This window comes from Panulirus ornatus, chromosome 16 (genome assembly GCF_036320965.1).
Source record: "Panulirus ornatus isolate Po-2019 chromosome 16, ASM3632096v1, whole genome shotgun sequence".
Classification (NCBI taxonomy): Eukaryota; Metazoa; Arthropoda; class Malacostraca; order Decapoda; family Palinuridae; genus Panulirus; species Panulirus ornatus.
This window is the reverse complement of record NC_092239.1, coordinates 34563993-34591492: the sequence shown is the minus strand read 5'-3', so window position 1 is coordinate 34591492 and position 27500 is coordinate 34563993. Positions and strand designations below refer to the sequence as shown.

General features: G+C 46.3%; 1 protein-coding gene across 2 annotated transcripts in view; it reads left to right on the top strand.

Annotated features, from left to right (window-relative positions):
* LOC139754238 (uncharacterized) overlaps positions 1 to 27500 on the top strand; it is an 88339-nt gene that overhangs the window by 22609 nt on the left and 38230 nt on the right. Inside the window, exon 2 of one of the 2 annotated variants that reach the window (XM_071671552.1) lies at positions 13501 to 13528. The exons of the other annotated variant lie outside the window; for it this stretch is intronic. The gene's annotated coding sequence lies outside the window, so the exon portion shown is untranslated. The remainder of the gene's footprint in view (positions 1 to 13500; positions 13529 to 27500) is intronic. 2 annotated transcript variants of the gene reach the window in all.

The following is a 27500-nucleotide window of genomic DNA, read 5'->3' as shown; positions in this document are numbered from 1 at the left end:
TTTTTCTCTTCCACGGGCGATAAGTGGGCTATGCTGAACATTGATGCTGACAGCATGCAGCCATGCATCTCTTTTCGTGACTCACGCCTGTTGCGGGGGCATTATTTGTCGCTGAAGGATTAGGTAATATTTCTTCTAATTTTTTTATTTTCTATTAAGCATTTTGTGACACACGTCAGAGCATTATGCTGGCACAGGTGACGTGGAAGCATTATGCTTGGCATAGGTAACGTGGAAGCTTTATGTTCAATACTAACGGAGAAGCATTATGTTTATACAGGTCATGAAGCATTATGCTGACTAGCAACATTGAAGCATAATGCTGATGATAGCATATCACTGAATGATAATATCTCAATATGCTGTACATCGACTTATTCCATTATAGTAAAATTTGAATGTTCCGGGCCATATTTCGTGTTATATCTTTTGAAAAAAACCATGATGTAGAATAATCAAGTTTTATGGTTTATCAGCCCAAACCCTGGTTTATGAGAACATCTGTGTGTGTGTGTGGGTGTGTGTTGTGTGTGTGTGTGTGTGTGTGTGGGTGTGTGTTGTGTGTGTGTGTGATGTTTATAAGACTGTGAGATAATTTGAGTACATGAATGACACTGGTCATGGCGGTAGAATGAGCATGATACGATCATCAATTTCTATGTTGAATCTCAGTAATTTTTTTTTCTTTTAAGTTAGGATTCTTGTCATTCCATTAGCTTTTTTTTTTTAAGGTAGGATTCTCGCCATTCCTTTAGGATTTTTTTTTTCTTTTTTTGACCCGTAGTGTGCCTCTGAGAAACACTTTGTCATTATGTCAAGAGGAAGGTAGAAAATTGGGTAAATGAGTTGTTATGGGTTTGTTCTTTGGTTAAAGGCTTGGATGATACAACTCTCGTGGTTTTTTTTTTTTTTTTTTTTCGTAGTCGTTCCTTTAACATTTCGTAATAATGTCAACTTCGAACATGATATTACGATTTCGTCCTTGAAAAAAAAGAAAATAGTGGAGTTTGTAAGTCTTTTACAATATGTAAATTTACCCTCTGGTAAGAACAAAAAATAGACTTTATGTAACTCCTTTTTTTTTTTCTTTTTTTCTTCTTTTTTTTTTTCTTTTCTTCTCGGATTCCCTTCCAGGTGACCAGGTCGATATGGAAAAGGTATTAAGGAAGGGTTTCTGGACGCCAAATGCCTCCCTCCCCGCTCTGGCTCTCTGGACTCCTCTCCTCCACAAGCCTGGGGACCGATGCGAGAGACGGAGCCTGACGCGCTCATTAATGTGTGAGGTCTGTCCTGGTCTCTTGTGGACCTTGAGGGCGTTTTGAAAGGTTTTATTGGTTTTGTCCCTACGAGGAATACGGTATGGGACTTGAGCACGACGGTACGGCCTTTGAACACGACGGTATGGGACTTGAGCACGACGGTACGGCCTTTGAACACGACGGTATGGGACTTGAGCACGACGGTACGGGACTTGAGTGCGACGGTACGGCCTTTGAACACGACGGTATGGGACTTGAGCACGACGGTACGGGACTTAAGTGCGACGGTACGGCCTTTGAACACGACGGTACGGGACTTGAGCACGACGGTACGGGACTTGAGTGCAACAGTCCGGCCTTTGAGCACGACGGTACGGGACGTGAGCACAACGGTGTGGCCCTTGAGTACGACGGTACGGCCTTTGAGCACTACGGTACGGGACTTGAGCACGACGGTACGGCCCTTGAGCACGACGGTACGGGCCTTGAGTGCGACAGTACGGCCTTTGAACACGACGGTACGGCCTTTGAGTGCGACGGTACGGCCTTTGAGCACAACGGTACGGGACTTGAGCACGACGGTATGGTCCTTGAACACGACGATACAACTCTTGAATACGACGGTACGGCCCTTTGAGGACGATGTTATGGCCCTTGAGCACGGTGGTACGTCCCTTTGGGTACGACAGTACGGCCCTTGGGGATGACGGCCTGGTCTTTTGATTTGACCTTTAAAGGTCAGGTCAAAGACGAAGCCATCATACTCATGGGATTGTCCTGTCGTGCTTAAAGGGGGTTGTACCGTCGGGCTCATGAGGGTGCTGTACCGTCGGGCTCATGAGGAGGTTGTACCACCGGGCTCATGAGGAGGTTGTACCGTCGTTCTTATAAGGGAGTTGTACTGTCGTGCTCATGAAGAGGTTGTACCATTTTGTCGGGTTCATGATGGGGCTGTACCGTCGGGCTCATGAGGGGGTTGTACCGTCGTCGGGCTCATGAGAAGGTTGTACCGTCATGCTCGTGAGGAGGTTGTACCGTCGGGCTCATGAGGGGGGTTGGTTGTACCGTCATGCTAATGAGGGGGTTGTACCGTCGTCAGGTTCATGAGGGGGTTGTACCGTCGTCAGGTTCATGAGGGGGTTGTACCGTCGTCGGGTTCATGAGAGGGGTTGTACCGTTGTCCTCAAGAGGTTAAATCCCGAGCAATGGCCTCATGACTTACCAAGGTCTCCCTCCTCTACCCGACCCCACAACCCTACCCCCTACCCTAACCTTCTGTGGGTCACGCTGACCGTCTGTTGTGGCAGGAAGTTCTCTCTCTCTCTCTCTCTCTCTCTCTCTCTCTCTCTCTCTCTCTCTCTCTCTCTCTCTCTCTCTCTCTCTCTCTCTCTCTCCCCTCAACATATAATGAACATTTGCCCTTTGATATATATATATATATATATATATATATATATATATATATATATATATATATATATATATATATATATATATAGATAGATAGATAGATAGATAGATATAGATAGATAGATAGATAGGGAATTCGAGTGTGTGTTGAGTTTTGGGGAAGAACTGGTGGAGACTCCATCGACCACAGGTGAGGAGCGGGTAATGTTGGGGAGGTGAGGGTGGGAATGCGAAGTAGTCAGCTGTTGGAGAATGGTGGAGAGAGAGTGTTGGTGTGTGTGTGTGTGTGTGTGTAGTGGGTTTAATAGGCCTAAGAATGCGTCAGGTGTTGGGGTTGTAGGATGGGGGTGTTTAGTGGTGGGCGGTCCTCGGGTACATGGCCCAAATGGTTCTCCAAGATTGAATATTTTTTTTTTTTTTCACAGTCGATGATGCTGTGTCCTGGGACACCCCCCTCCCCCCCCACACGTTTGTGTGTCTCTCGCGGATCCTTGCTGTGAGCTGAGCACACACACACACCACACACACACACACACACACACACACACACACACACACACGACCGTCAGAGCCACTCAAATTGAGAGGAAGGTTATTTGTGTACGTTGACGATGAACGCATACGACACTAACCCCTTGAATACGACGACTTAACCCCTTGAATACGACGACTTAACCCCTTGAATACGACGACTTAACCCCTTGAATACGACGACTTAACCCTTGAATACGACGACTAACCCCTTGAATACGACGACTTAACCCCTTGTTACGACGACTTAACCCCTTGTATACGACGACTAACCCCTTGTGTACGACGACGTAACCCCACGACTACCTTACCTCCTTGAGTACGACCACTTGAACTCCTTGAGTACAATAAAGTTCGCCGGAGCGTTTATCATAAACCAAAACCTTTTTGAGTTTAGTATACGGGGCCCGGGGTGGGGTTTGGGGCCCCGGGGGCCGGCTGGGGATGCGTGCTCCAAACCCGTTTGATTTATCCCGGAATTTTGGGCCCAAACCCGGGCCCCCCCCAAAACCCGGGCCCCTGGGGTCCTTCTGAGCGGACTGCCTGTAACCCCAAGGAGCTTTAAATTTGGGCGGTGTAAAGGGCGGGGTAATTGGGTTTTTCCTAAAAAACACAAAAACCAAAAACACACACACACCACACAACCCCCAATTTTGATTGGCCCCCATTTAATGACGCGTCTACCAAAAAAAATGTTTCAATTGAGAATGTTAACAATAAAATATAGGAAAAATACATTTTTACCACAAACCCCCCACACACACAAAAAACACAAAAAAAATATATATATAAAAATATTTTATTTTAAAATATATAAATATAATTATAAAAATTAAAAATTTTTATTTCTTAATATCCCTAATTTTTTTTTTTTTTTTTTTATTTTTTTTATTTTAAACCAAGGGAACCCGGGGGGGGTCCAGGGGGGGAGGGTATTCCCCCTTCCCCAAAGGCCCAAAAAATTTTTTTTTTTCCTTCTTTTTCCCCAAACCCCCCCCCCCCGGGGGTTCGCGGGAACCTTGCGTAGTAGAAAAAAAAAAAAAAAACAAAAAAAAACCCCCCAACCAATTGGGGGTTAAAAATTTCGTTTCAAAACCTTCGGCCTCCCCCGGGAATTTTTCGGTTAACCCCTTTTACGGAACCTTTAATTGGGTTTCGACTCCTTAAAGCGCCCCAGTCCCCCCATTTTCCCCCAGCCCCAAAAGAGTTTTAATCACCCAAACCCTTTTTACTCGGGGCCCCCCCAAAGGATTTATGAGGGTTTTTTTTTTTTTTTTTTACCCGGGGGCCGGGGAGGCGGGACTCGCCCAAAGGGGTTAAAAACCGGAAAAACCCCCCAAAGTTAAAAGGAGTAAATGAATGGGGGGTTTTGGTTTGTTTAAAAAAAAAAAAAACCAATTTAAAATCATTTTTATTTTCATTTAAGGGGGCCCAAAAAAAGGGTTTAAATTTTTAAAAAAATTAAAGGGAAATTTCCCTTTTAAAAAAAAAACAATAAAAAAAAATTTTTTAAAAAATTTTTTTTTTATTAATAAATTAATTTTTTTTTTTTTTTTTTTTAAAAGAAGGGAAAAAGGGGGGGTCCAATTTTTGGGGGTTATTTCAAAAAAGGCCCCAGCTTCCACCCGACGGAGGGTAAAAAGGAAATTTGGAAAAAAATAAAAAAAATTTTTTTGGAAAACCCAAAAACGACGGTTTTTTTTCGGATATTTTTGGGTCCCTTTGGGCTATGGTATTTGGCACACCGGTACAAATAATTGGGGAAATTTGGCTCGCCCCCCAGTCCCTTTCCCCCAAAATTTGTTTTTTTTCCCCCCAGACGGGTTTATATTCTCAGGGGATTTTTTGAGGGGTTTTTTTTTTTGGGGGGGGGGCCTTTTTGGGGGGAAAATTTTTAATCAGGGAAAAGAGACGGTGTTTTGGTTTTTTTGGAAAAAAAAAAAGGGGGAAAAGGGGGTTGTTCAAAATTTTCCCCAAAAGGGGGCAAGGTTTTTTTGGGAAAAGGGGGCCGGAAAAACATTTTTTGGCTAAAATTTGGAAAAGGTTTTGGAAAATTTTGGTTTTCCGGGAAAGGGGGTGCGGTATTTGGCATCAGGGAAATGAAAGGGGGTAAATTTTTTGGTTATTTTGGCTCAGCCCCCCAGGAAAGACGGGGTTCAATTTCTCCCCGGTTTAGGTGCGGATAATTTTGGGTTTTCCCGGGAAAAACGACGGTTTTCGGTTTTTTGGATCAGCCGGATACGGGTTTTTCGGAAATTTTGGAATAGGGTGACGAGGTTTTTTGGAAATTTTGGCAACGGCCCTTTTAAAGGTAAAACCGGGAAATTTTTGGGGTATTGAGGGGAATAAAAGGCCTTTGAAAGCGACCTTAAAAAAGGGCAACGGGGAAACTTGAGCGACTTAATACGGACACACGTGATCGGTTTTAGCGATTAAACGGACACCGGGAAAATTTTTAGCGACTTAAAACGGGCCCCCCGTGTGTTTAATTGAAAAACCCCTTTAAAACCCGGCACAGGGTTTACTTTGGCGAAATTAATACGGACACACGTGTGATCAATTGAGCGACTTAATACAGACACACGTTATCAATTTTTTCCCTAAATTTTTTGTTCAACTCTGGTCCCTCAGTGATCCCCGGGGGGTGGTGGGGGCGTTGCTCCCTTTCGTGATGGGGGAGATTAATGTTTAAGGGGAGGGAAAATTTCTGAAGACGAAAAGAGAAAAAAGAAAACGGGCAGGGTTTGGTTTTGGTGGGGCGAAAAAGGAAAAAAAAAGCCGGGTATCCTCCCGGTGTGTCAGCCCCCGGGGTCGGGGCGACCGACGTAACCCCGTGAGGGTCACCCCCTCTCCATGACGTCACGGGCATTGTCTGGGTGACGTCACGGGTCTTCTTCCCTCCCCCCCTTCCCTCCCCGATGACGTCATTGGTGTTTTGCCCCCCGCCTGCCCCCCACCTCCCCTCTGCATCTTGTGTGTTGATCAGGGGAGTGTTGAACAGTTGAGGGGAGCGCTTTCGTCGGTGTTATCTTTTATGGTTGTTGAGTGTCCCTCGAGCAGGGGGGTATTGTGGATGAACTTTGTTTTCAGGGGGGGCGGGGTGGGGGGGTGGAATATGGAGGAGCCAAACCATTTAAATACATTAGCCTTTCTTAATTACTTTCCCCACGTACATATAGTTTCACAAAAAACACCCCGTTCTCCACCAACACCCCCACCACCACCCCCAGCATCCCCACCACCCCCCAACCACCACCATCTCCACCCCCACCACCCCACAGTATCTCCACCACCAAACCCCCACAGACTCCCAAACCACCCCCACAGATCTCCCCACCCACCAACCCACCACCAAAACCACCCCACCCACCACCACCACCCCCAAGATTTCCCCCAAACACCCCCAAAACCAGCACCCCCCAAACACCACCCCCCCAGCTCTCCACCACCACCACCACCACCAGTTCCCCACCCCCCCCCCCAAAAAGGGGGTGGGGGGGACGTCGTGCCCAGCCGATCTTAGGCGGAAGCATTGGCCATGATGTTATCAATACTTATAATTTACGTTCCTCAATTGAAAATTAGCCCTAATAACCCATCTCCCTCCCTCCTGTTTTTAGTAAGATTTATGGTAATTTCCATACCCCCCCAACTTCCCCACCTTCCTTCCCCAGATATCAGGGTAAGGCAGGTCGAGGTGCTGGCGATTAGGGGTTATTTAGTGGGTAAATAGGAGTTGGGGAGCTGAGCCCCCCGGGGGAACCTTGGGGGCCCCCCCCCCACGGGGCGGGTGGGGGGTTTTAGGGGGGGTAGGAAGGGTAAAAGGAGCTAGGAAAAAAAGGGGTCCCAGGGGCCAGGAGTGCTAGGGGAAGGTAAGGGATGCTAGGAAAGGTTGGGGGGTTCTAAGGAAGCCAGGAGTGCTAGGGGAAGGTAAGGGGTTAGGAAGGGTAAGGGATGCTAGGAAAGGTAGGGGGCTCTGAGGGAGCCAGGAGTGCTAGGGGAAGGTAAGGGATGCTAGGAAAGGTAGGGGGTTCTGAGGGAGCCAGTAGTGCTGGGGGAAGGTAAGGGGTGCTAGGAAAGGTAGGGGGTTCTGAGGGCGCCAGGAGTGCTAGGGGACTGACAGGGCGCTGGAGGAGCTAAGGGAGAGTACAAAAAGAAGGATGATAACATCCTCTCACAGGATGGGGGGGGGGGGGGAGGTGGCTCTCACCGGGGGAGAGCGAAGGGTAGCTCGCTCTCACTAAGCGAGAGTTGAGGGTCGGAAGCGCACTAGGGGAGAGTTGTGGGGGGTGGAAGGGGAGAAGGGAGGGAGCTCTCACTGGGAGAGACAAAGGAGCGTATTTTAAGAACTATGGGAGAGGCTCCTTGCGTCTCTCTCTCTCTCTCTCTCTCTCTCTCTCTCTCTCTCTCTCTCTCTCTCTCTCTCTCTCTCTCTCTCTCTCTCTCTCTATCTGTCTGTCTATCTATCTATCTAGCTATCTATCTGTCTATCTATATCTACCTATCTATCTATCTATCTTTATCTTCGACGCTGTCCGACGACCGTCCCTGCTGTGGTTCGCGGTCGTCAGGGGACATTCCTGGTCACAGGTCGTCCTGGGGACTGTGGCTGGGAAAACATCGCCAACAGAAGCTTGTCTAGCCCCAAGTCCCGCCCGTCCCCTGCCCCGCCCAGACCTGTACCCGGAGGAGCAGCAGCAGCAGCAGCAGCCTTTTGTAGAACGGTAGCTGCACAGTAGACACAGCAACTGTAAAAGAGTCGGAGGACGACAGAGAACCACCTCGACAGCGTTCACAGCAGGAGTCGCGACCTAAAAAAAAAAACCAGCAGCGGCAGCAGCAGGAGGAGGAGGAGGAGGAGCAGCATATGGATAGTTATCACAAGGCGACCTTCGCAGCGGAGGAGTCACGAACAACAACAGCAGCACCAGGCGGGAGCAGCTGAGGCCAGACAGCTGTAGCCTCCTCTATTTGGAGAATGTCAGAAAAACTGAGAACATGTGCTGCCTCCCTCCCACCCTCCCTCACACTCCCATGTCCTTACATTGCTTACATTGCCCCTGCCAGGATCCCTCCCGTCTCTCCCAGCACTCTTCTTGCCCCTATCAGTATTCCTCTTGCTCCTCCTAGAATCCCTCTTGCCCTTACTAGTGACTTTGCTCCTGCCATTGACTCTTTTCTTCCCCCCCCCCCCTGGCAAAAACCTTCATACCCCTTCCAGGACTCTCGTCCCTCCCGACAGCCTCTCTTGCCCCTTTTAGCTTCCATCAAACTGCGTAATTTCGCGTCGATCTGGCGTTCAGAATGGGGCCCGCCCCCGGGGGCGTGCCATGACCGCGTAAGGGCTCCAGGCTCACCTGGGTTTATTAGCTTGTGAGCTTCGACTGGCGTCCGTGAAGGCCTTCTTGGTCTCCTCAGCACACAGATACTACGTCTCGGTGTCGTCACTGTATCATGACGAGTTAGGCAGTTACCTGAGGGTTGTTCGAACCTTTGAACACGATGCCGAAGCTTGGTGGTCAGTGCTTCGTACTCAGGGTAGGGCATACCGTCAACATTGTGGATCGTACCGTCGTGATCAAGGGTCGTACCGTCGCGATGGAGGGTCGGACCGTCGCGTTGGAGGGTCGTACCGTCGCGATGGAGGGTCGGACCGTCGTGATCAAGGGTCGGACCGTCGTGATCGAGGGTCGGACCGTCGCGATGGAGGGTCGGACCGTCGCGATGGAGGGACGGACCGTCGTGATCCAGGGTCGGACCGTCGCGATCGAGGGTCGGACCGTCGTGATCCAGGGTCGGACCGTCGGGTTTAAGGGTTAAAACATCGTCCTTAAGTCGTACCGTCGTGTTTAAGGTCTCCTACCGTCATGCTCAAGGAATACTCCTGCCATAGCGTTATACTAACAACGTATACATCCATACAACGAAGTACAGCAGTGCAGAACGGTTTAATGATTTTCTCCCACTGTATTACTGTAACTGCTATGTTTGAGACGACCGAATTGCGTGAGTGTGGATGTCGTTACGGCCCTTCCGTAATTAGCATATAGTGTGCGTGTTTGGAACGACCCGGGTCGTATCAGCGGCGGGGATCGAAGGCGTGTGCCGGGGTCAACCGGCAGGTCAGGGGCGGGCCATGAATACAGCTGCTTCGGAACCCCCTTGCTCCAATAGTGTCGTTCGGCTTGTCCCAACAAAAAACGAGTGGCAGGTGTGGTCAGGCAGCTGTTTGGATTCTTCGGGCAAGAGTCTTATCTGTAGCATCAACCGGGGTTTGGTTGGGTGGAAATGTGTGGCATTATTGCACACGGGAGGACTTGAGGGGTAAAGTCTGATAACAGAGAACCTGGTGGTCAGTGAGGAGATTTTTCTGTTCGTATCCTGGATTTCTAATCCATATAGATGGTGACTGGATAGTAAAGCAGGAGTCTACACCCCACCCATTATTACAGATGGACATAGGATAGTAAAGCAGGAGGCTCCTTCCCACCCACCACTATAGGTGGAGACTGGATAGTGAAGCAGACGGCTCCTTCCCAGCCACTACTATAGATGGAAATAGAATAGTAAAGCAAGAGGCTCCTTCCCATCCACCGATATAGGTGGAGACAGGATAGTAAAGCAGAAGGCTCCTTCCCACCTACTACTATAGATGGACATAGGATAGTAAAGCAGAAGGCCCCTCACCACTCACTCCTATGGATAGAGACAGGATAGTGAACAGAAAGCTCCTCCCCACACACCACTATAGATGGAGACAGGATAGTAAAGCAGATGGCTCCTCCCCACACACCACTCCCTCTGGCGCATCAGCCAGCAGGAAAAAACAATGAAGGAACCACCATGTAGTGTAGAGAGAACATATAGACATTAAGATTATGTAGGGTGGATGGACAAAGAACATATTCCAATCTCATGCATACAAATCACACGTATACCCTGTGAAAGTAAACGATTAGACGTTCCTGTGTAAAGAAATAAGTTGAAATCCATGCTTGTTATTTTGCATGAACATCGTTTTACACATTATTAACATCATTAAAGTATATGTCCACCTTTGTTGTCACTGTAAATGTTCCAGCCTTCTATAACTCTACTGCTGAACAGACGTTTCTACCCACCTCAGTAAACTCCTTTCCTTTGAATGTCCTGATGTTGTTTGTTCTGTCCCACTGCATCTCTGTTCGATGTTTAATGTCTTGAGTTACATACTATTTTTAGTCGTTTGAAAACCTGTGTTGGGGTCTCCTTTAAGTCCCCGCTTTTGTAGGGAAAATCATTTAGAATCTTAAAGTTTTCGTGAGGTATATTTCTGAGTGATGGGTCGTTTTGAATCCCCTTACTGTACCGTCCGTCGTGTTTCTAATGGCTGTTTGTAAAATGTTGAAAGTTTTGGGTTTAGATATTTATATTACTTAACTGACTTTATTTCAGCATGTCGATTTCACTGGTGATGTTTTACAGTCTGCCTCGCTCGTGGTGTCAAGGAACTATTACTTGAACGTAGGTTGTGAGCCAAAGCCTTCTATAGCTTTTCCAGGCATAAATTATGATGCACCTCTCTCCTCTGCGCTCCAGAAAGTACAAATTTCAAAGGTTCAAGTCGTCTCCTCTTGTTCAGTCCATGACAATGTTGCTGCTGACTGTCAGAGATAACTTGCATACCCTCTGAAACACACAAGTTTCGCTCGCTGTCAATGATGATCGTCTGCCAATAACGAAGGGAATATTAGGGAAAGTAAGTGGTTTCATTTTTCTCTCGTTTTGAAGGTCCACAGAATCCAGCCTGTCACCTTTACGTAAGAGGCAGATGTTGTGTGTCCATGAACAAGGTCTTGCCATCTGTTAGATACAAGATAGTACTGATGTTAAACTTGTTTTATTCTCCCCACAGTAAACAGGATTAGCTTATCTCCTGATGGTGATGTAGAACATCATCTATTGTGGATTTTCATCTGGGTTCTCCTCAGGATGTAGTACACTCGTTCATCCTGGGAAAGTGTTGTGTGTGTGTGTGTGTTTAGGGCAGGTGTGGCAGAACTTGAGCTACAGATGTGGCTCAGCATCTGCTACAGGTGCATGGTGGGACATTTCCCGCAGTCGGGACGCTCAATTTCTTCTTCCAGTGCCTTCACGTTTATCCCAAAATTTTTTCTTCACGTTTTTAAAGATATTTTTAAGTTGGTACGTGATGCTGTTAGTCTAAAAGCGAGGGAATGTATGGGTGTCAAGTATCACTCCTGTGGCCCAGGTTGCTGGCTTCCATATGTGTGTGTGTGCCTCTCTCTCACCTACACATAGGGGTCTGCTGGCATTCAGTCCTACGGACGTACAGTCTCTTCCTCTCAGACACGAGACACTTGGCAACACGTCAAGTCACGAGAAAGACCCGTTTCCTCGTAACGCTAGGCGCTCTTCTGCGGTGAGCGCTCCGCGTTAGCCCAGCATCTTCGCCAGGGGCACACCGTCGCAAGCGCGCTGAAGTTAGTGCTGGAGACGTGACGTGAACCAAAGAGAAACGTAGCGGGGGGAAATGAATTTAGCAGTGTTGTTGACCGCATTGGCGGAGGGCTTGAGGAGCAGGAGGTGGCAGGCACACAGCAGGGGGAGGTAGGCAAGACCTGGAGGGGAGGGAGGACAGCAGAAACACAGCAGGAGGTAAGTAAGCACTGCCTAGGGTGCAGGAACGGGAGGGTTGTCTGGGCGGTGCTGGGAGACACACGCATTTGTACTACTGGGCTCTGACGCTCGCGCCCGCCTGTTTCCCCGCCTCCCTCCCACACACACACACACTCTCTCTCTCTCTCTCTCTCTCTCTCTCTCTCTCTCTCTCTCTCTCTCTCTCTCTCTCTCTCTCTCTCTCTCTCTCTCTCGCTCTCTCTCTCTCTCTCTCGGTCACTCGGAGGACTTTGGAGGGATGACGTTATCTCGGCATTATAGAGAGGCACCGAGGCATTTTGATGATAGGTATTATGCGTTTTTCTCTCGGGAGTTTAAAGTTTTAGGCTTCGCGGCTGGGCCGACGTTTTCTGTTGGGGAGTTATTGCTCTCGTCTTTATATAAAGGGCATAACAGGGTTTGATCCTGCTTGCCTGGGTTATATTCGCCCATAAAACCTGTGTCCGAGACCCAAGGTTAACGTACCCCTATCCTAACCTGATCTGTGTTATACTATCCTAATCTATCCTCTCCTAACGACCTTTCCTGTCCTCTTGTATCCTACACATATCCTATCCTGGCCTAACGTAACCCTTCCTATCCTATCGTATCCTGTTTTAACAAAATACATCTTATCGTATCCTATACTGAACCATCTTGTCGTATCCTATCCTAACTTGTCCTATCCGAGCCTGTCCCATTCTGACCTATCCTGTAGTGGCCCATCTTATTCTGTCCTCTCCCATTCTAACCTTTCCTATCCTTCCCTATCCCTTTCTAACCTGTCCTACAGTCCTAACCTTTCTTATCCTTCCCTATCCCATTCTGACCTGTCCTGTCCTTACCTTTCCTATCCTTCCCTATCCCATTCTAACCTGTCCTGTCCTCACCTTTCCTATCCTTCCCTATCCCATTCTAACCTGTCCTACAGTCCTGACCTTTCCTATCCTTCCCTATCCCATTCTAACCTGTCCTGTCCTTACCTTTCCTATCCTTCCCTATCCCATTCTAACCTGTCCTGTCCTAACCTTTCCTATCCTTCCCTATCCCATTCTAACCTGTCATACAGTCCTAACCTTTCCTATCCTTCCCTATCCCGTTCTAACCTCTCTTATCCCAACCTACCCCATTCTAACCTATCCTATCCCGCCCTAACCCGACCCCATGACCCGCGGGGCAATTCCTTTGAGTGAGTTGCATGTACTTGTAAGGCTGTTTGCGGCCACAGTGAGCGTTTTGCTGCATTATCCGGACCCTTGGATCCCACTGCCTCTCCGCTGCTGGAGCAATTATTCACTGTATGATGAATGACAGGGAGTCAGGAGGTAATGGGAAGGTGTCAGGGCTGGGATGGAACAGGAGGCAGGAGATGGAAAGGTGTTATTAGGGTAATGGAAAAGATGGCGCAAATTGAAGGTAAGTTGCCGGAGTTAAGAGGTTTGGGGGGGGGGGGGGGTTGCGGAGCTCTGAGAGAGAGAGAGAGAGAGAGAGAGAGAGAGAGAGAGAGAGAGAGAGAGAGAGAGTATTTAACTTGTTTATTTTAGTGCCAGAGGCGGGTTGTTAAATGTGTGTGTGTGTGTAGGTGATCAGTCGTTCCTTAGTCTGAAACGAAATGATTCATTCCACATTTCTCGTCCCACAGGTCAAGAAGGAACCCCACGGAGCCTAAGGTGAGTTTTTCTATATATATATATATATATATATATATATATATATATATATATATATATATATATATATATAGTAGGGAAGGTTATACTTCGTAAGACAGAATTACGGTGAGTATAGAAATATACATAGACAAATATTGATACAATTATAGAAATAGATCTCTATATTGAAAGATAGTTGAAGGAAAAACTAGAATTAGAATGTATTAAAAAGGGATAAAGTGGTGGAGGGAAGTGGGGTTGTTATGGCCTGCGCCATCTACCAAATCCCCCTTTTATGAGAATGATAGAGGGTGGGCCGTTTTGATACCTGTTTCTTTCCATACACGTCGGAGCTTTGGAACACTCTACCTTCTCGTGTCTTTCCCAGCAACAATGACCTGGCACAGCGCAAAAGACAGGTTTTCCGCTTCCTCCGAAGTTCGTAAATACTTTCCCTTGTCTTTTCTTTTTCCTTTTTCATAATTCTCTGTATATTTCAATCAAGTCCCGGCCTTGATGTGGACTCTTGTCCGCGACAGAAGCCTTCACCATGAGAAAAAGAAAACGACCACAAGCGACCTGGCTCACGGGGTGTTGCTCGCCGTATCAACGTTCGAGAAAATCTCATTTTTCCGCGAGATTTTGACAGCGTGAGACAAGAGAGGAGGAGGCGCGAGAGACAGGAAGGACCCCATATGCACTGTGGTACTGCTCTTACGGACGAAACTTGGAGTATGATATCTTGACCTTTGACCTGGAAACCCTTAAAAGGTCTAGTCAGAGGTCTGCTGTATCCCCCCTTTTACTGCACCCACTGTATGTGTATTTTTTTGTAACCTAGTGGCCCAGGGTCTTGCCTCAAAGTGGGTTCCTCCACGTACCATTTTGAAATCCTAACAGCTTCCCTCCGCGCGCGCGCGCCCTCCCTCCTCCTCCTTCGTGAGTAATGATCATCCTATCGGGAGAATCGGGAGCTACAGTCATCACTCTTGCGCCCTCCGAGACATCGGGACTGTCATAGCCAGAGAGATGTGGTCTACTACTGCGCCTCGTCACTCGCTTCCTTCCCACGGCCCAGCCCAGCCCTTGTGTGACACGTAGATTGTATTTGATCTTTATCTTTCATTGTCTCTCTCTTTCTTTTCCTGTTAGTTGAGGTGTTTATCTTTAATGTATTCAACATTTTGCTTTCAGGGAATTCTTCTTCTTATCATTCTGTCTCACAAGGTTACCAGGTCCTGTATTGCTCCAAGCTCCTGTATGACCCCATGGTTGGGCTGGGGTCCTAGACGTTCAGCATCTGGGTCAAGGACAATATCCTCCCCCTCTCTCCTCCCCTTTAGAATGGGCCCTCCCATCTAAGGAGGGGAGGGGGAGGACCTCATAGAATGGCCCACTAGCTGGGGGAGGACACCCTCCCACCGTCGTGTCCTGTCCGAGCCTCACACAGCCTCCGGTAATGAGTCGATAAATCACAATGCACCGGACAAGATAGTGTTATCACACTGGTGGACGGAGGGGTGGGTGGTGTTGGCGCCTCTTAAGCCGGGTGTCCCATCGTGTCTGTATGGGGTCTTGGCTCGCTTGGCTGTGCCTTAAACGTTGTTGGGAAATATCGTGTTACCAGGTGGAGGCCATCGAGAATATGACGGAATGTACACCGGATTTTGCGAGGGTGTAGACCATAATTAGGAATGTAGACCGGATTTTTGGTGGTATAGACCAGAGTGGGAAAGTATGCCGGATCATGGATTGTAGACCGGGATTTTGGCATGTATTCTTGATTCCGCTTTATGTCGAGCAAGTCGTGTTACATCTCATGTATTATAGATGTACTCAGACAACAGAGCTCTTTAGCACAAATCTCAAGTTCTTCCCGTTGGCACTTCGGGAGATGGAGCAGGAGCCGTCAAGGGCGTTGAGAGAGAGTGAGAGAGGGGGCGTCGGGCGCCTCTCTCCGCTACGCCCTCCAGCGCCTGACGACAGCTGGAGTAAACAGATGCTAAAATATGTGCATCTTGGCTCTTAATGCCGTAGCTTTGTGTTGAGCCAGGAGGAACATAGCGACCTCAACTTCTTCATTTTGTAAGAGGAGGTTTTTTCATTGGGTGTTTCAGAATTGTGGTTTACAGACTCTCTATTACTTTTTAACCTACTTTCGTTTACTTTGGAATTGTGGTTTACATACTTTATAACTTTGTGGTGCGCAAACTGTGTATTACTTTGGGAGTCTTTTGCAAACTACTTATTACTTTAAGATTGTTTTTTGGCAAACTTTACAGTATTTTAGAATTATGGTTTACAAAGTTTATAATACTTAGAATTATAGTGTACAGACTTTGTGTCACTTTAGAATTATGTTTTTCGCACTTTGTGATACTTTATAGTAAATGGTTTACAATGAATTATAATAACTGTAGAATTGTGATTTACACTCGGTCTCAAAGCATAGTTATGGAATGTAAACATTCAGGTTCACTTAAAGATATCAGTATACAAACATCATAATGTTTACGTATGTTGCAGGGTGTACACCTTCTGGACTTACATTTACATGTGTAGTCGTAGTACTCAAAATTCATATTTACAGCTATAGTATGGCAGTATTCTAGATTTGTTTAAATATGTGGTGATATTTTAGATCAATATGTACATCTGTGGGAACAATGACGCTAGGCTGTGGGTACTGTTGGACACTGCTACCTCCCTGTAGATCGTGAAACATGCGAGTGAGCCGTAAAGTTTGTGGCCAGAGGTATGGATGGACAAATACAGTAAAACCATATGCCTCAGACTTTAAGAAAACTGAACATTTTTTAGAAGTAGATCCCAAACAAGCCCTGCAAGAAATGGCACAAGACTTTATCGTTAATGACCAAAAAAATACCTGAACTTCAGAGACTGTGTATCCTCCTCACCACCTAAGGCATTGAGCCTCTTGGACGAAAAGACTGTTGTTGTGTATAGCCTTCCGTAATGAACCAATTTTATGATATATAGTGTTCCAATTTTTTGCCCGCTGGGAGGATATGTGACCTCTGTACACCCCATTTTTTTTTTTTTTTTTTTTTTTTTTTTCTTTTTTTGCGCTACAGCTCCGAGGCTGATCATAGTTGCCATTAATAAAGTGGCTGGTGATAGCGGCAAAAACAGAAGGGCCTGGCGAGGAGGAGGGTGAGTTTGAGGGTCTATAGTCTCCAAGAGTCTCTCTCTCTCTCTCTCTCTCTCTCTCTCTCTCTCTCTCTCTCTCTCTCTCTCTCTCTCTCTCTCTCTCTCTCTCTCTCTCTCTCTCTCTCTCTCTCTCTCTCTCTCTCTATCTCTCTCTCTCTCTCTCGCAGACAGACCAACCAACCAGCCGATAGAGACGATGCCCAGAAACAAAGATAATCAAGACACTAAACCCCCAGGACCCCCCTCATAACGGCCCCTGCGCTGCAGTCAGCTGCAGGGTAATGGTGTACGTCTTCGGGGTGGGTCATTCCTTATCGAGACCGTACTCTTTTTCGTCCACTGACAGTGGTACAGCCTTGCTGAAGGTGACTTTCCACTTTTAACCACACAAGCTTGTGGAGTGTGGTGGTGCCGGAAACCGAATGGCATATGTGCTGCTGCAGGGGATCCAACCTTTCCCTGGTACTGATGGTGGCGCAGCAGTGAAGCTGCAGGAACCCTTGAGAAGGTGGTCCTTAATGTGATGTAATGATGATAGTGATGATACTAATAGTAATGATAATGATTAGATAATGATAATGAAACATATGATAAGAAACTGCTTCCTTAACCCATAAACCAGTAAAGGATAGCGGTGGATAGTTGAGGAAGACATGGATGATCCTGACGACCTCCCATCAGTGGATATGTCCTGAGCTGGATGGGTCGAGACCACGCCCTGCGTGCTTGAGGGTCGTTCCATCGTGCGAGAGGGGTCGTACCGCACATCATCACACCCAGAGGTCGTCAACCATCGTGGTCAAGGGGGTTTAAACCCAGCCTAACCACCCCAAGAGTCAAAATCCTCCAATTGAGCCTAATTACCCTCGTAATCTGAGAGGTAATGACCCAACCAGGTGTTTGCTCAGACGGGTAGCCCAAGTGACCAGGGCTGTCCCACTGCCAACTTAAGTGTCGTCTTTAACAACGCTCTGGTGACGTTTAAATTCCAGGTGGCTCTGCTGTGCTCAAACAACGTTCTATATATAAAAGAGCGAGTTATTTTTGACTTAGGACGTAGTGGGAGTGGATGTTGTATTTTTAAGGTTGTCAGGTCAAAAGGCCACCGTAAGCGTGGGTTGTAAGTGTTGTGATCACGGGCCGTGGCCTTCATCCCCATGGGTTGTGTCTTCGTGCTTTTAAGAGGATCGTACTCAAGGGTCGTACCGTCGTAGTCAGGGGTCGTACCGTCGTACTCAAGGGTCGTACCGTCGTAGTCAGGGTCGTACCGTCGTGCTCGAGGGTCGTACCGTCGTACTCAGGGGTCGTATCGCCATTCTCAGGGATCGTAAGGTCGTACTCAAGGGTTGTACCGTCTTGCTTGATGTACTCAAAGGGTCGTACCGTCTTGCTTGAGTTGGTGAATATGCAAAAGACATCAAAGAATAGTAATTAAAAAAAAAAAAAACGAAAATACTTAAAAAAAAAAGAATGCACACGCCAACATGTCCCAAACGAGTCATATTTATCATCTGACCTTTCCCCTGACCTCTTATCTCCGTCTCGAGTTGCTGGTGATACCTTATCTCTGACGCACAGACCCGCCCAACAAGCATATCGGTTTCAACAGTATCTCCCGTCGCTCTTGAGTATATCTTTGTGATGTCGCGCGCCCTCTGTGTCCTGTTGTGCAGGCCTTCCACCCTTAGCATGTCTCATTACCGAGGGCTCTTGTGTAGCTTATCTTTTATATTATCTTTTGTTGCTTGTATCTGTAGCGGTTCATTTGCTTGTTATCTTTATATATATATATATATATATATATATATATATATATATATATATATACACACCAAGTGGCGTCCTAGCTTCGTCTCTTCGATGTATGTCAACTGACTTATATTTCTCTCTTGTGTCCCCACTTAGATGTGATTATTACACGAAAGTGCACTTGGGAACTTACCGTGTTTCATTTTCCCCATGGACTCATAGGAATATATATATATATATATATATATATATATATATATATATATATATATATATATATATATATATATATATCACCCTGCCACTATGTAGCTTTGCTGTTTGACTGTATGCGTCAAGTGAAGGGTTTTATTGATGTCAGTGTAAACTTGATAAAGAGAACTTTACTGATGTCACTCTACAGTTAATAAAGGACTTTGCTGATTGTCACTCCACAGTTAGTAAATGACTTTGCTGATGTCACTCCACAGTTAGTAAAGGACTTTGCTGATGTCACTCCACAGTTAGTAAAGGAGTTTGCTGATGTCTCTCCACAGTTAGTAAAGGACTTTGCTGATGTCACTCCACAGTTAGTAAAGAAATGACTTTCCTGGTGTCATCCTCAAAACATAAAGAACTCTACTGGTGTTAACCTACACTTTTAGGTAGAGTACTTTACTGGTGTTAGCCGACGAAAAGTAAAGTGATGTTTACACGTCGGCTGTTAAGTGTAAGATGATGAAAGTAAACAAAGAAACTTATACAGACACAGACTGTATGCTGACAGTACTGATAGAAACATAATTCCAGATATCTATCTATCTATCACTGTCTATCTATATATATTTATCTATCTTTTGCTATATATCTGTCTGTAGCTAGATATAGAGATAAATTTGATATATAGAGCTACTGAAGTATTAGTGAGATACATGGCCATAGTATGAAGTCAAAGTATAAGATATATAGCGAGAGTATAGTTCAGTGTATAGATGCAGAGAATGTGAAAGATACTGATATAGTTTAGAAAAAGATAATGATAGCTGAAGATGTAGTAGAATATAAAAAAAAAAAGTGAGCGAAAGATTAAAATTAACAGTTAAAATATGGAGGGATGATAATGTTAAAATAATAGAATACATTAAGACGTTATTGATAGATTGTACCGTGCTAACTTCCCCCTTAAGTGAAGATGAGGGAAAACTATACAAACGCTTATAGTGATATATGTATATATAGAACATGAAAGGGATTCAGATTGATATATTGTATGGATATTTTATTTTGTATAGGTATTACTCACAGAACACGTGTCGCACATATAATTTCAGTGACCGATGGAGTTTGGCTGATGTGGTGAGGGTGTGTGTGTGTGTGTGTGTGTCGTGTGAGGATGTAGTGTTGGTTAGGACGGCCGGCGGACGTACACACACACACACACACACACACACACACACACACAGAGCAAGGCCCGGAGTTCGACCCCTGGCCGCATCCAACCCTAAGTACAGAGCGACTCAGATATATGGTTGATAAAATTACCTAATTAATAGGTTGCTGGATGTTTCGCCTCCAGCCCGTACTACGCCCTCTCCCTCCCAACCCTCCCACACACCCACACACTCCCCTCCCGGTCCCAGGTCCCCCGTCACCTGGTACGTTCCCTCCCTCCCTCCCTCAGTGTGTCTCTCCATCTCGTTGATTCCCTCCCACCGTTGGAGCTAACTGTACCGTCGTGTTTTATAAGCCCAGGTACCGTATTTTCCACCCCGTCGTTGTACCGCTGGGTGAGGTACAGGAGCCTCCCCTCAGGATAGTACCTGCTCGAAATGTGTGTGTGTGAGAGAGAGAGAGAGAGAGAGAGAGAGAGAGAGAGAGAGAGAGAGAGAGAGAGAGAGAGAGAGAGAGAGAACCGTATCTTCGTATTGTCTGTCTTTCCTCCCTCAGACTATACAGGATCCCCGGATGTGATCAGCGTCGATCCAAGATGTGGTTTGGTTCGCGTTATCAGTTTTCTCATCCATCATGCGAGTGTTGAAAGTGATTTCCTTTTTTTCTTTTCTTTCTTTTTTTTTCTCTTCTTATCAACTTCCTGCTGTTGTCTTCCCCTCAAGCGTCTCTCTCTCTCTCTCTCTCTCTCTCTCTCTCTCTCTCTCTCTCTCTCTCTCTCTCTCTCTCTCTCTCTCTCTCTCTCTCTCTCTCTCTTTCTCAGTAATATTGTGGTCGTTGTTCTGGAGGTGCTCAGGGGGAGAAGACGACTAGCGGTCTACCCATCTTTACTTGGAACGTTCCCTCTCATGCCTCATGGAGAACGTTCCCTCGTGCCTTAGAGAGAACGTTCCTGCATGCCTCATGGAGAACGTTCCCTCATGCCTCATGGAGAACGTTCCCTCGTGCCCCATGGAGAACGTTCCCTCATGCCTCCTGGAGAACGTTCCCTCGTGCGTGAGAGGGAGAACGTTTCTGCATGCCTTTTGTACCAAACGTTGTCTCAGGCCTTTAGATCAAACGTTCCCACAGGCCTATAGGGGGGAAGAGAACAAGTTGTCTCTATTCTTCTGCGAGTGATTTTGATTTAGCTGTCTTTTTCTGTAGCGTGGGGGAGGGACCCGTGACCTGATTTGAAGTGTAACATCATCTGTGTTGACCCAGTAGACCGTCTGGGAAGGCATAAACGTTGGTGGAACGTGCGTGTTCACCCACAGCTGTGTCCTGGTCACTGGAGAAAGAAGAAGGGACGAGAGAGAGAGAGAGAGAGAGAGAGAGAGAGAGAGAGAGAGAGAGAGAGAGAGAGAGAGAGAGAGAGAGAGAAATCCTGGCACAAAGAAGAACAATACGTAACTGATGACGAGGATGTGTGTTTAAAGACTCGAGTATTTTGTATACAGAGGGAGGAGGGCGTGTCGTGAGTCTTCGTCGTCATCATACCCCCGCCGCCCCAAGGGTATCCCCCCTCAAGGGCGTGTGCTTTAAGTCTATACACCCACTCAAGGGCTTGTCCTCGGGGTCTGACACCCTCCCCAAGGGGGCGCCCGACTCTCCTCCTCCTCCTCCGTCAAAGGGCCTCTTGTTACATCTCTCCCTTATTTATGAGGTCCTGCCTCCGTCTGCTTCCCCGTCAAGAGGATCAAGTGTTCTGTTTGAGTCTCTCTCTCTCTCTCTCTCTCTCTCTCTCTCTCTCTCTCTCTCTCTCTCTCTCTCTCTCTCTCTCTCTCTCTCTCTCTCTCCGCTGTGCTCTACCCCCAGGAGGTTGGCTGCTGCCCTTGCCTCACTGTAGTCTGTACCATCGCTCTTGTCTCACTGTAGTCTTGTGTACCCCCTACATCCTTGCTTCAGTGGTCTGTTTACCCCCTGCATCCTTGCTTCAGTGGTCTGTTTACCCCCTGCATCCTTGCTTCAGTGGTCTGTTTACCCTCTGCATCCTTGCTTCAGTGGTCTGTTTACCCCTCTACATCCTTGCTTCAGCTGGTCTGTTTACCCCCTGCATCCTTGCTTCAGTGGTCTGTATTTCCACCCTTGCTTCACTCCTAACTCCTTACTTCACTCCACGTGTCTTGTTCCACTCTTCGCTTGTCTCACCCCGATTGCTTCACTCCCCCCTTCACGCATCATTCCTTACTTTTTGCTTCTTCCTTTACTTCCTCCTTCACTCTTTACTTCTTGCTTCAATTTCGACTTCGCTCCTCACTTCTTCTTGCTTCACGCCTCACTTCTCCTCTTGCTTCACTCCTCACATCATGCTTCACTCCTCACATCATGCTTCGCCTCACTTCTCGTCTTGCTTCACTCCTCACATCATGCTTCACGCCTCACTTCTCCGTCTTGCTTCACTCCTCACATCATGCTTCACGCCTCACTTCTCCTCTTGCTTCACTCCTCACATCATGCTTCACGCCTCACTTCTCGCCGAATCACCTGGTCTGTCTGGCCATCTCGTATCTTATTACCTCTGTTTGTTCATTTATATTTATTCTACGTTTTCTTTTTCATTTACATTTACATTACCATTTACTTTATTCTACTTTTTTTTTTTCTCCTTGCCCTCAGTCACGTCTTGCTTATATATTCTCGTGTCACTTTATCGCTCTTCCTTTTGTCCCCTTTTTATTTCTTGTTCATATGCGTTCACCCCATAATTTTTTCCCTTTATTTTCTATTTCTTTTATTAAGGCGTCTTTACCACATTCTCTCAGTAATGATTCTAGGTCCGGGGTCACAGCTCCTTGTTTACACTCTCTCTCTCTCTCTCTCTCTCTCTCTCTCTCTCTCTCTCTCTCTCTCTCTCTCTCTCTCTCTCTCTCTCTCTCTCTCTCTCTCCCGTTATCTAAGTTGATTTTAATTAATTTTCACTTATATCTTTTTATTATAACATGTTGTATGTGTATGTCTCGCCTTATCGCTTCTCATATCTAATTACTGCAGTGTTTAGCTCGGGGCCTCTGTGTGTATATTCATGTGGCATTCGTTTGTATATGTCTTTTCATTATTCCCATCTTTATTTTGCCTTCGTGTTTGATCTTCATTTTTTTTTATTCCTTTTTATTATGTGACTTAATGCGTGTGTTTTGGTCTGGCGTTTGCTGGTTTTCCATTTTCGACATTGGTCTTATTCGTGTATTTTTAATTGTTTAATTCTTCGATTCAAAGTAACATATATGACTGTGTTTTCTATGTACTCTGTTGTGTTGAAGACGTAATACCGGGTGAGCCACTATTTGTTATGATTACAGTGTGTAGACTTCGGTAACTCAAGGATGACCCGTTGTGACGTCTCTTTCTTTCCTTACACCTCTAGGCTTTGGAACTGTTTACCATCTCTTGTCTTTCTTGCCAGCTACCAGCTGTGAGCCCTTTATGTAAAAGACAGATTTTTTTCCACCTCCAGAACTTTTTTTGTTCCCATTTTCTTTCTTTAATTTATTTAAATGTGTTTTTGCCCTTTATGTAAAAGACAGATTTTTTTCCACCTCCTCCAGAATTTTTGTTTCCCATTTTCTTTCTTTAATGTATTTTTTTTTTTTAAACGCTCTTTAATGTTACATTGGAAGTCCTGGACTCGAAGGGGGGGACTATTATCGGTGACCAGATTCTTAAACATGACTAGATTACGAGTCCTTTTGAAGCAGAGGGGGCTAGGTATATAACAGCGAGAGGCACAGATAAGAACCAGACTGTTGGTCCTGGGGCAAAGAAAGATAAGAGAAAAAAAAAAGAGAAGAAAACCTGTTTATCTTTAAAAACAATTTAAAGGTCAAGCTGAAGTGTCAGTGACCCCGAACGAGAAAGAAGGTGTTAGATAATTGAGGTATATCATTAGACGACCTTTGACATGCTTTGCAAATGGCTTCCGATTAATTGCGTTACATCTTCATCGGCACACACCCCTTGGTGGATTTCGGACGACCCCCTTTAACGGATTTATAACGACCTCTTTAACGTACTTATAACGACCCTTCTAACGGATTTCTAACGACCTTCAACGGATTTATGACGACCTCTTTAACGTACTTATAACGACCCCTCTAACGGATTTATATAACGACCTTTAACGGATGTATTACGTCCGCTGTAACGGATTGATGACGACCTCTTTAACGTACTTATAACGACCCCTCTAACGGATTTATATAACGACCTTTAACGGATTTTTCCTTTGAACGAATATTCCTCTAGACTGCGTCTCGTCCGTTGTAAGATGTCTCGACGTATTCTTAAAGCCTGGGTTTGTAAGGAGGAGAGGAGGAGGGGTCTCGCGGGCCAAGACCAATTCTCTGAGATGAATGATATTAAAAATAATTTTCCTTTTAGTTTTTTTTATGAACTAGACGAATTGTCGAGAGCCCAAACTTTATTTCTGGTTTGCGATTGGCGACATGGTGGAGACTTGTGTGTTTAAGCTTAAGTAAGGTCAGGTGAAAGGGTTTTTGGTCCAATAGGAGTGACCTGACCCCATGCGGGTTAGGTCAGAGGTCAGACCATCATGTCTAAGGGTTGTGGAGTCCTGATCAAGGTCGTGCCCAAGGGTCGTACTCACAGATCTGCATGGTCGTGCTCAAGGGTCCTACTCACGGATCTGCATGGTCGTGCTCAAGGGTCGTACTCACGGATCTGCATGGTCGTGCTCAAGGGTCGTACCGTCGTGCTCAAGGACAGTACGTACTGTCGTGCTCAATGTTCGTTCTTGCTCCTTTCGCTATACGATTCACAACTCCCCCCCCAACCTTTGCAATCTTAAGAGAACCAAATTTGCATATATATATATATATATATATATATATATATATATATATATATATATATATATATATATATATATATATATATATATATGATTATTCTTCTTTGTATCAATGTCTGTTTTATCACATCTCGTGATTTTGAACTGTTTCATCACCTATTATAAAATTTGAGTTGATCTTGTATACCAAAAGTTTTTTATTTTTGTCTTTTATTTGATGTCGTGGTGGGTAGGTTGTGGATGTCATTTGGTGTAAGATTTGTGACATCTTCCGTTGTTTTGGCGTCAGGCTTGTGAAGATGATGTCACACTTTGTATATGTTGGGTTGTTGTGATAACTTCACCTTTGATGTTGTTGTTGCTGCTTCTTGATGTCAGACCAGAATGATGTCACAGGAGCATGATGTCATGCCCCATGATTGTTCTTCATGATGTCATGCCCCATGATGTTCTTCATGATGTCATACCCCATGATGTTCATGATGTCATGCCCCATGATGTTCTTCATGATGTCATACCCCATGATGTTCATGATGTCATGCCCCATGATTGTTTTTCATGTCATGCCCCATGATTTTCTTCATGCTGTCATGCCCCCATGATGTTCTACCAGCATGTTCTCGTGCCCCATGATGTTCTACCAGCATGTTCTCATGCCCATGATCGTTCTTCATGATGTCATGCCCCATGATGTTCTTCATATTGTCATGCCCCATGATATTCTTCATGATGTCATGCCCCATGATGTTCTTCATGATGTCATGCCCCATGATGTTCTTCATATTGTCATGCCCCATGATGTTCTTCATATTGTCATGCCCCATGATGTTCTTCATGATGTCATGCCCCATGATGTTCTTCATATTGTCATGACAATATGAAGAACATCATGGGGCATGACAATATGAAGAACATCATATGTTCTTCATATTGTCATGCCCCATGATGTTCTTCATATTGTCATGCCCCATGATGTTCTTCATATTGTCATGCCCCATGATGTTCTTCATATTGTCATGCCCCATGATGTTCTTCATATTGTCATGCCCCATGATGTTCTTCATATTGTCATGCCCCATGATGTTCTTCATATTGTCATGCCCCATGATGTTCTTCATATTGTCATGCCCCATGATGTTCTTCATATTGTCATGCCCCATGATGTTCTTCATATTGTCATGCCCCATGATGTTCTTCATATTGTCATGCCCCATGATGTTCTTCATATTGTCATGCCCCATGATGTTCTTCATATTGTCATACCCCATGTATTTTAGTAAGCCTTAAGTCCGGCCGCATCCTCTGTTATCCGGAACATTACGGCCACACATTGTCTTATCCGGCTCACTCCGGCCACACACTCTATCATCCGGCACAGACTGGTCAGACAGGTTGGGGGGGGATGAGCCCCACCCTACACACACACACACACACACACACACACACACACACACACACCACCCGGCCTCCGGCGCTTCCCTTGCCGCACGCACACACGCACATGCACACCCAGCACGCAACGTACACACGGTGTATCTAAATGTATAATTTGCTCAGGCAGAGTGCACGCGAGTGTTCACTCAGTGCTGTGTGGCGTCCGCCTCCCATGGGATATACCGGTGCGCACCGTGTTCCATCTTCCTGTTGGGACCTGCCAACAGACTTCTGTCTTACTTGAATGTTGATGAAGAACACGACAGCTTGGTCCCAGACCCAGCTGTGTGGGGGTAGAAGACCTCCCAAACCATCGTAAGGTATACGTAAGGTAAGGTAAGGTCCCAGACCCAGCTCTAGGGGTAGAAGACCTCCCAAACCATCGTAAGGTATACGTAAGGTAAGGTAAGGTCCCAGACCCAGCTGTGTGGGGGTAGAAGACCTCCCAGACCCAGCTGTGGGGTAGAAGACCTCCCAAACCATCGTAAGGTATACGTAAGGTAAGGTAAGGTCCCAGACTCAGCTGTGTTGGGGTATAAGACCTCCCAAGCCATCGTAAGGTAAGGTAAGGTCCCAGACCCTTTGTGTAGGGGGTAGAAGACCTCCCAAACCATCGTAAGGTATACGTAAGGTCCCAGACCCAGCTGTGTAGGGGGTAGAAGACCTCCCAAACTATCGTAAGGCCAGCTCACCATTTTGCCCGATTCTTGTCAAACGTACTTGCGTCTCTGCCTGGGCCTGGTGCCCCGTAGTGCTTGCTCCAACATTCCCTCCATCTAATTATTGGTGTGTGGCGGGTGTGATAGATCGGGGGTAACCCCGGCGCACATCTCTCTCCTCTTACCCCCTTCCCCCGCCTCTACCCCACCGACACGCTACCTCTAGCTGCTAACTCCTCCTCCCCTCGTCCCCTACCACCACCACCCTGTGCCCCAGTTCTCCATCCCATTCCTATCCAATCCGACCTCCTCCCATCGCTGTTGCAGCAGCAGCAGCCTCCTCCTCTCGTTTGGTCTGTTGTTACATCCGCCCGTCTGTATCCCGCCTTCTGTTCTTATCTTCCTCAGGCCATGTGTCCCCTCCTCCATTCCCGTTCTTGTTCCTGCTCTTATCGGTTCTCCTATCTTTCCTCCGTTCATTCTATTGCCCCCTGTCCTATCCACCACTTATCCATTCCTGTGTTTCCTGCATCCTCGTATCGCTCCTGTCCCGTCCCTCTGCACCTATCCTCACCCTGGCCTATCCCTTTGTATATCATCTATCTATTGATATGGCATCTGTCTACCTTGGCACCCCCACCCCCCCATCAGTCTCATCAATAGATAAAGTTCATTTATTTCCAATCCAGCAATAAACGCTTGTATAAACCCCCTTCCTTAATTAATTTTCCTCGTAAATCTTCAATGTATTATTGTGTAT